Source organism: Lutjanus erythropterus, chromosome 11, assembly GCF_056507025.1.
Source record: "Lutjanus erythropterus isolate fLutEry1 chromosome 11, fLutEry1.hap2, whole genome shotgun sequence".
Classification (NCBI taxonomy): Eukaryota; Metazoa; Chordata; class Actinopteri; order Lutjaniformes; family Lutjanidae; genus Lutjanus; species Lutjanus erythropterus.
Genome location: NC_139327.1, coordinates 5337626 through 5348210, shown reverse-complemented (window position 1 = coordinate 5348210; position 10585 = coordinate 5337626).

Sequence of the window (10585 nt, the reverse complement as noted above, 5' to 3'; positions counted from 1 at the left end):
TGTAGCCTTCTTTTAATTATTTACTAGTTAAATTTACTTCATAATTAATAATTAATGTATGCTGGAGGTACAATTTCTTTTGAAGGACTTAAACAATTAAATATGGAAGTTTTTTTATTCAATTTTTATGGTGCCACTCTGTTGTGTTGTGATTAGTAGGACAATTTATATTTAAAATGATATTTTTAAACACAGGAATGTAAGAAATTGTAAGACACTGTAATGTTAGTAATTAAAGTAGATATTTGCTCCTCACTTGGGCCACCCTGGTCACAAAAGTCTGGAAACGCTTGTGATACTGTGTAACTCATTTCAGAGAATTTAGGCACAGACACTTCCATAACATCCAAGCCTAATTATTTTGAAACTAAGCAACATTTAGTGTACTTCACTGCAAATCCAAGTGTTATAAAATAGCAGTTTACCACAACTTATAGCCCGCTGTGATTGTAAATCAGCTCGGCACAGTCTGTAATGAGTTGCAAGGTTCAACCTGACAGCCTATTGGGATCGCTCTCTGAATCACCCAAACCCTGGGAAAGTGTTTGTTTGGACATTCCACCTCCTCACAAAGGCCATTACAAAGGGATTTTTGTCACTCCTGTCACGGCTTTAACACTCATCAGTCTGTGAGCCAGACCTCCAAATGACAAACATCAAATCTAACTAAAAAAAAAAACAAAACAAAAAAAAAGAATGAGAGGGGTAATTTATTTTGAACTCACTTAATATGTTCAGACCGCTGGCCTGTCTGAGAGAACATACTTGGCGCGGTGTCGAGCCGAGATATTACCCTCTGGCCAGCCTTGTGTTGGTTAAAGTGGTTCTCATGATTTTACACTGACAGAAATAGCTGTGGAAGATGTAGGGCCCATGCTGTGAGCTCACATGATACATCGCAGCACCAGGCTGCACACTCACTGAGGCTGTAACACTTGTTGACCCCGGCCTGTGGACGCACACAGAAAGCGCCAGAGCAACTCTGGAAAAACAAGGCCGAGGGGAACATTATCACCAGGCGTTAAGATGTTAGTGGCCATTTAATGATGCAGGACTTGTTTTTTTGGATTAAAACATAAAAAGAGTTGATTAGGTCTGTTTATTTCAGGTCATGAGGAGCAATTACATCCAAAGCCAACACCCTGGACACACAAACCGCTAACGGAGAACCAAAGGCGATGCATGCATAAAGATTTGATGAGTCTGGAAACAGAACCTGGCTGTGTAGTCTTTTGTTTTGGGGGCAGGGAGGATGTGGCGCTCTGCTCTGCACACAGGCCTGTCCGTCGACAGCCTCAAGGACTCTCCAGTCACTGGCATTCCTCAGCCTGGTAGTAGGAGAGAACGGGCTGTGTTTGTGTGAGTCCACCCACTGCTGTCTGTCACTGGGTTCACTGCTACACAAACGTGAAGCCTCACGTGCTGATTGAGGAGCTGTGCACCAGTGGTGGAACATGACTGAGTACATTTACTCAAGTACTATACTTAAGTACAAATTTGAAGTATGAATACTTAAGTATTTCCAGACACTTTGTACCTCTACTCCATTTCAGAGGGAAATATTGTACCTTTATTACTTCACATTTATCTAGCAGCTACTGTCACTTAATATTAATATACTTTTAAAAACAATATATAAAATTTGAGCTTAAACAATTTAGTTGATTTGTCAATTAGCAAAAAGAAAGAAAGAAAAAAAAAAACAATTTTCTGCTGTTGTTCCTTTTAACTTTCAGTAGACAGAATAATTTCGAGGACTATTGAATGGACAAAATTAAATTCAATAATTAGCTGCAGCCCTGTGATAAACAGTCAAACTTAGCTCCACCTTAAAGGGATAGTTCACCCAAAAATGAAAATTCAGTCATTGTCTACTCCCTCCTCATACTAATTGAAGGTCAGGTTTAGTTTTTTATTCCACAAAACACTGCTGGAGTTTCACAGGAAAACAGTGTTGAAGAGTCTCCCAAACAATGGAAGTGAATGGTGAGCAAAAACAACAACAGCAACTGCTCGTCTGATGTAATCCAAGTCTTCTAAAGCCCCAACATGCCAAGTTGACTCGAAAGATCATTTACACCATGTTTTTAGCCTCAATCTTCACTGTAGATCCTGAGCTTGGAGCCACGTTCACGTGCACACTGTCTGAACTGTGGGACTTTAGGAGACTTGGATTACACCAGACGAGCAGTATGGAGGCATTTATGTTTGTTTTTTTGGTTGTTGTTTTTTTCCATTTGAAAACTGGTCACCATTCACTTCCATTGTCTGGGAGATTCTGCAACACTGTTTTCCTGTGAAACTCCAGCAGTGTTTTGTGGACTAAAAAACATAAACCAGACCTTCAATCACCATAAGGGTGAGTAGATAATGACTGAATTTTCATTTTTGCCTGAACTATCCCTTTACCCACCACAAAATTCTACTGAAACATTAATACATGAGAAATAAGATGTACTAGTATGTATAGTATATCACTGGGCATACTATAAACACGCACATGAGGCATTTTTACTTTTGATACTTTGAGTACAAATGCACATTTGCTACTTTTACTTAAGTAACATTTTCTATGCAGAACTTTTATTGGGAGTATGTTCAAGAAAAGGATACTTCCTCCATGACTGTTGCACACTGTCCTCAAACAGAGGTGTCTCAGCCAGAGTCTGAACTACCACTGGATGAAAAGGTGCTATTGAGGACCCCAAGGTCATGACAAAAAAGTAACATTTTGGAAGATAACACTCAACACTCTGCTCAGTGTAGGCATGATGGGAAATTATGATCCACTCCTATTTGCAGACTATATTATATAACACTTACCAACAAACCAAAAGACAAAATGAAAAAGTATTCATATTGTGGGAAAATTTGGTCTCAATATAAATAAACAAAAAACTTGCTTGTGTTATCTCTGTTTCCCTGTTAACAAATGGGGCCTGACTAATAACTGGATAATAATCAGCCACGATAGTAGACTCCTATGTAATGAAAACTAGTTTACTTCCCTTAGTAACGACCTAGCAACAGAAAGTATGAGCTAACGCCGATGCTGTCTGGAGATTTTTGGATTTCTCAAACTGAATAATTCACAACATGTTTTAGCTAACAAAATATTCTGCTTCGGGCTACATTTGTTGCCATTCAGCCTTTCAAAGACAACATTTTCATTGAGGTTTGCTCTCATGTTTGCTGCACACAAAGACAGCATGTACCTGTATTCACAGATTGGTCCATCAGCAGTCTAACAACACCATGGATTAAGTAGCAGAATAACAGTTTTAGTGATGAGCACGGTGTGCTGTCATGCTGATTTGAGCATATTCTAAAAGTCTAGTTGACCAATCAGATTGTTTGGTCAGATCTGCTTGCTGTATTGCTGATTGGCTGTCAGATGCATATCTTTCAGAAGTTCTTTCTAGTTAGAAAGCGGTTATTTGTCAACTGCGGAGCTGAGTTTGGTTGTAAAAGGGACTAAAATTATTCCTTGTCATAACAGTAACGGTAAGCTCTTGCTTGATAATTTTTGATTTTGAGTGCAAAACTTTCACCAAACAAATCTGCAAATGCTTTTATTTCATATTGTTAGCAAGTGACCATGGTATAATCAGGATAATCAACTTGTAGGTGTGCATTAAAATGGTTTGAAGTCACTTCATGGAGTTTTTCATGGTTTTTTGCCTCAACATTGTGCTTCAAAGTATTTATTGATTATCCCTTACTTCACACATTACTTACTCCACACCTGTGCCCATTTCAAATTAAAAGCCCTCAAGTTTCGGTGGACAAAGCAGGTTTGTTATGAGATAGTGAAACATTTTTACACTCAGCAAATTTGATTTGCATACATACAGTAACAAAATTCATTTGTTTGTACACGCTATGGCAATTCAAGATGTATTTTTGTAAGTTTGTGTCCCCAGACAGTCCCCCAAATTTCTCTTTTGGGTCCAGAGCTGAGAAAGTCTGGGAACCCCTGCCACAACGTCTTTTAAAATAGTGTATTTTGAACATGTCAGATACTCGCTGGAATGTTTAAAGCACTTCTGATAGTCAGCTGAACTCCTGACCCTCTAAAATCTGTGATATGTCTCACGAAATTACTTATCGACCCTTGTCATCTTCTGTCAATTTAAGCCCTGTCTAGGAATTTACTATTTTCACAAAATCGTGCTTATGTAAATGTTGGAATCAAGTTGATAAATTCATTGCCACACACCAATACCATGGAGTAATTTCATCAGGCGTCTGCAGATTAGATAGGGCCAGAAGTCAGTCTGGAAACGCTGACCCTCCGAGCAACCATTGTTATCATTAAGATGTGCAACTATTCAGCTGACCTCCGTCTAACCCCCCTGAAATATCTCACTTTAAAGTCCACACAATGAGACAACACTTCATGTGACAGTATGAACCCGTTGTTAGCATTAATTTGCTCCACATTCCTCCATCTCTCAAAGCCGCGGCGGAGAGGAAGAGTGACTGTGTGGAAAATGGGATTGAATGGGCTGCCGTTTTGGCGGGGATCAGGTAGAAAACCGCTTAAGAGCGGCCCTCATCCGGGCTGTTAAAGACCATTGTGTCCGAAAGGAAAACTAAACAAAAGTAAAGACGACAAAAAAACGGAACTAATCGCCGCTGCGCTTTCTGTTTCTTTTCTCTCTTTGTCACAAAGTATCTGAGCGTCTCTGCGGGGTTGGTGTGACCCCTCGCTCTGTGGGAATTGCCCAGTAATAGAGAAGGAAAAGAGGAGTTTAATGGAGAGCAGTGAAAATATCAGGGGTTAATGTCAGCCCGGACAATATAATACCAATTGCCTTTGTGCAGCCGGTGGTGGAGGTAACTGGCTGTGAATGAGGGAGACAAAGAATTTGGCTGCAGTGGTAAAGGCTTTCAGATGTACTGACCCGTACTGTAAATGGACTTTTGTGGGCAACACCCCCGCCCCCACCCTCCAGCCTTTAAATAGGAGCCCAGCAGCAGTATGTGCTGTTAAAAGCCATTTTTTGTTTTGGTCTGTGTGTGTGAGTGAGTGTCTCTCTCTCTCTCTCTGTGTGTGTGTGTGTGTGTGTGTGCGTGTGTGCGTGTGTGCACCCACAGGCACCTTTCCAGATAAAGACACACCAGTGGATGACTGAGGAGGAGCAGACAGTGAGTTTACAGTGTTTAGTCGGAAACTCATTTGGCCAAAGACCCTCAGTGGATACAAATAAAGATTTAAAGAGACAGTTCACCCCAAAATCAAAAATACATATTTCTTCTCCAGCCTCTAGTGCCATTCATCCATCGAGGCAGTTTTGGTGTGAGTTGCAGAGATTTGGAGACATCAGCTGTAGAGATGTCTTCTCTGGAATATAATGAAGTAGATTGCACTCATGGTGCTCAAAGTGCATTTCTTTAGCAGACTTTAATACTAGCATGACTTAATGTAGCACTGTTACGTGTCTGTTACATCACTTACAACATCAGCATTCGACTTATTTGCACTCTTCTCTGTAACAGTTTGCATATCATACTTGACAATATTTGCATATGACATATATGACATATATGCATTACCATTTGGCAGAACATATTCTCATATACTCTCTTTATACATACTGTTAAGTCTTCACATCTCTAATGGGCAATTATCTTGTGAATATATTGTATATTTACACTGTTAAATCATTTTCTGTGCTATATATATATATATATATATATATATATATATATATATATATATATATATATATATATATATACAATTGTAAATCATCACTGTGAAATTTTTGCTGTTAATATTGTGTGCAATCCATTCTAGTTCTCTGTGCAATGTGCCTTCACAAGGTAACACTATTTACATTGTTTTCTCTCTTAATTCTAATGCTACACACTGTGTGAACTTGTGTGCAATTATCCTGCACAGTTATGCATATACAGTAATCAAGTACATTTTTTAAGTATCTGTACTTGAGTCTTTGTTGTTTTTGTAAACTTCAGACTTTCACTCCACTATATTTTAGGAAGGTTGTCGTTACTTGTTACTTTTAGTCTAAGCAGAGCTTTAAAGTCAGCTGTTGCTGTTTTTTCTTTTCTAAAATAAATTGGTCACACGCTGTGTTCCTCACAGAAGGAAACCAATCACAGTACCCGCTCTCAACTGGGACTGATGTAAAAGTAGAAATACACCATCCAGACGCTCTGTAACAAGAACAAGCAAACTCTCCCTCTTTCATTGAAACAAAACTCAGTAATGATGACAGCAGGAGGAAGACTAAATTAAATCTCAAGATGTTATTATAATTAGAAAAATAATAATTCCAGGTAGCTTTTAATGTTGGATTGTTTTCATTGGGGTGAAAAATACCACATAATTCATGTATATACTGCCTCTGAAGACAGAAAGAAATCTCAGTTATTTAAGAGACTTAAAGAACTCCTTACAGTCGGCTTCAATCTAATTTAATGCAGTGATTTTAATACAGTTACATCAGAAAATGTTTTTGACTGAATTTCTCTGCTGAAGTTTTTATAGGTGTTTCTATAGACTTTGTGTAGCAGAGTGGTTCTACAGGCAGGTCAGTGCATCATTAGATGGTTTCAGAGAGATACAAGCTTCTGTAAATGCATCATGAAAACAATACAGCATGTACTGATATTAACAAATGTACTTTGTAATTTGTACTTTTGAATACTGAAGTATTTTTTAAAAGCAAGTGCTCTAGTATTTACTCATAAAATTTTGACTGAGCAACTTTCACTTGTAGTTGAGTAATATTTGACCAGGAGTATTTATACTTTGACCCATCACTGTACACTGTACATATATACCCATACATCTGTCCATATATCCAAACATCTCTGTATATCTGTGGAAGTGTATATAATGTATATAGTCCTGAGTGTATAATTTTGACAAATTCAGAATTTTATATTTTATATTTTTTAATTCTTTTGTATCATTGCTACTTGTACTTTTTAAGATGCTGTAACATTTCTCCAGTGTGGGATCAATAAAATTTATCATATCTTATCTTAGACCCACCAACCGTATCACCACATAGATCAAAGTGTGCATCTCCTCATGGGTGAGAGGCTTGTGTCTGTGACATAAGCATTAATGGCGTCCTCCTTAGCCGAGCAGTTACTTCAACACCACTGAGTCAGCCAGCGTGGTGCTGCGGTCGGCAGGTGTAGTCTGGTAGAAAGAAAATAGTTCCTGCTCACATTAAGGCCTGTGGATTGTACTGACTGACCGGGTCGAGATTAGCGGAAACAGACATTGCTGTTGAGTTTGTCAAATTTATCTTTGGCTGTATGAGCACCACGAACAGAGTGCCATCTGTTTCATTATACTGGAGAGGAGACAGACATCACAACAACCAATATTTCCAAAACTCTGCAACTCACATGAAAAACAACATGAAACATATCCATGCAAAATTGTGCCCATAACACAGTCTGTAAAGAGTTATTTCAATTTACTAATGGTGAATAAAATTTGAGAAACAACTATATAACTATGTTAAGCATAGTCATGAAATATTTATTAACAAAATAAAACAAGACTTCAGTTGAAACTTTGACAAAATATATTAAGAAAAGGTGAAATCGGGGCCATTTCAATGTGTCGCACTCTAATTCCCACTATTTGTAAAGGAAATTTTTTAGGGTATAGAATTAGTCTCTGTTTTGGGAAATGATTGCATATTAAATTCTGATATAGTTCATTAATACTCAATCATAACTTTTCGTATAGTAGTTATACAGCACACCAGTGTCCCCCGGCACAACATTTGGGAACCTCTGATCTAGATGGATAAATAGCATTACAGGAAAATATTTCTTATTTTGTTTGAACTGTCTCTTGGAAATTATTTTTCATCCTTTCATCCTGTGTCATCCATCATTTTTATACATAACATGTTATATGGGTTTGATACTGTTTACAGCTTGTTGTATTGCATGTTATTTTCAGCCGTTCCTCTCTGCATGTCCGCCCCCATGTGTCTTTTGTTTTCTTGTTGTTTTGTCTCTTGAATATTTGGACTTGCAGATTGTTTCCAAAAGAATCAGATCAAAACAAATCAAACCAAGCTTTGCCTTTATTTTAAATCATTATACTACTATGACAGATTATATAACACTTAAAAAACAAATTCTGGAACACATTTAGTATTAACCAGAAACAATCGGCAAATTACTTTTAAATGGAGATTAGCGACTTCTGCCCTCCTGCAGGCGATTCAGAGTCCCACCATTTAAACACAACAGGCTGAGGAATTCTTTTACACATCAGTCTGTCCTGTTACTGAACCAAAAACAGCGTGTTTCTAACTCACATCTGAACTTAGAGGACATAATATATGTTTAACTGTTATGACTCCTTATGATGTTGCTGCTATATCTATTTGTTACTTATTGTGTCCATAGTGAGTACTACAAAAACTGCTGAGTATTTTTACTTATTGTATGTAATTTAGCAAATACACATTTTACATTTGCTAATTTTATTTTATTCTACACTGTATATATTTTATTATTATTGTTCTATTTTCCTACTTAACTTACTCCTTAGTGGAGCTTCACAGCAAAAGTTTTTTACATGTTTGTCCTTGTATAACAGTGAGACAATAAAAATCTTGAATCTTGAAAGTATTTTGAATTATGTAAAATGTCAGATGTGTAACTGTCTGTTTAATCTGTGAGGAAATGTCTTGAATAGATCCTAAGGATGCAAAATGAATTTCAGTATATACTGACAAAAAATATGCATTGTATCATATCATATCTTATATCTATAGTAAATATCTATTTTTAAATAGATAATTTAAATTTAATAGAAATAAAGAATATGTCAACATGTAATTGCAATATTTCAGTTTAAATGCCATCATTTTATTTGTTTCAAACTCTTTCTTGAGAATTGGGATAAATCACGTCCAACAAAAAATATCTTTAAAAAAATATTAATATCAACACTCAACAACACAAAACATTATTCTTTAAGGATTTATGTATATGAAATATATGTCATATATAAAATGTTTTGGTTTGCTTTGGTTTGCTATTTTAATTTCGAAATTTGCTCTGTGCCAGAAAATAACCTTGTTACAGAAGAATTTACAACTTCAAACAATTTAAAAATGTCTTAAAAGCCTTCAAAATATAAAATTAACAATACCTACTGATGACATACAGTAGTATAACAATGTGCTATAAGTAAATCATTATTATTATTTTTTAAAATTGATTTTTTATGAAAATGTTAGGTCTTTAAAGTTGTGTCAACATGATTTAATCAGGCATAGACAGAGTTAGCTATACCCTACCCTGTCTCACTTCCTGGTTTATAAATGGCAGGAATACTGCGCAAACACTGGTAAGTTTTCTATTTTTGACAAATTCATTAAATTTTGTTGCTATCAGATGTGTCTCAACCAGAACATTTCAACTCTGTAGTCCTTCTGAATCAAAGCTGAATATGAATTATGGTTTAAAAATGTGAACTTTGAGAGAACTCTGAGCAACTTTAAAAAAATAAAATAGCTGCTCACCACGACTGAGCTGTGAAATGAAAATTCTGAACAGCTTTGTAATACATCTACATTCAATAAAAACTTAATCAGTAGGAGGTTGGCAAGTTTCAAGGTTTAACAGCCAGGAGTTCTGATCTTTTAAAACATATTTTTGCAGCAAAATTGAAGAGTAAAAATCAAAACCCCCTGAAAATATGGATTTGTCCCAGAGTGTTTTACAATGACTGCGGTGGTCGGACATTTCAAACAGGAGCCGAACCACAGCACATATTTAAATTTTTCTGTTATGAGTCACAGTGAGTTTCACAAGGTAATCGGAATAAGCCTGTAATTTAATAGAGCCCACAAATCAAGATAATATGTGTGTAATGAAGGTCAGCGAACAGCTTGGCCATATATAGACAGTCATGCTTTAAAACATGGAATAAGAAGATTTACTTATATATATTATTATTATATTTATATATCTTTATCATATTCTTTCTGAAGTGTTTGAAAACTCTGTGAAAGTGAATCAAAGTAACTTATTTTCTGTTTTTGACTCCTACACCCTCCATATGAGTAAAAGTTAAACCACATGCCACATTGTTTGGGATAAAAACAAATTTGTTCACCTTCAGACTAAACTGGGCTTTAAATAGATAAATTTATACGTCCATAATCTCAACATACAGTGAATCAGAGCCTATCTGGATGGCAGACCCTTGGAGTAAAAGCCACCAGAGGAGGAATGGATGAAAAGAGCCCTGGAGAGAGAAAGAGGGGACTGAATTAATATGAATAAAAGAAACAGCGAGCTAAGTACGCTGGGAAAAGTAAACACTGCTCCGTGTAATCACAGTAAATCTGGCCGGGGGGCCGACAGAGCAGGCTGCACCCTCAGTCGAGGAGTCAACAAACGGAGAGAAAAAAGCACCTAACTAACTAACATGAGTGAGAGGGGTTAAAGAGGGGAGAGGCACGGCTTTATTCACATGAAGATCAGTGAAACGCCGCCATGTTTACCCAGTGTCTGGCTGAGTTAAACTGTGTAAACCTCAACGCAGAATTCAAGGAGAGAACTC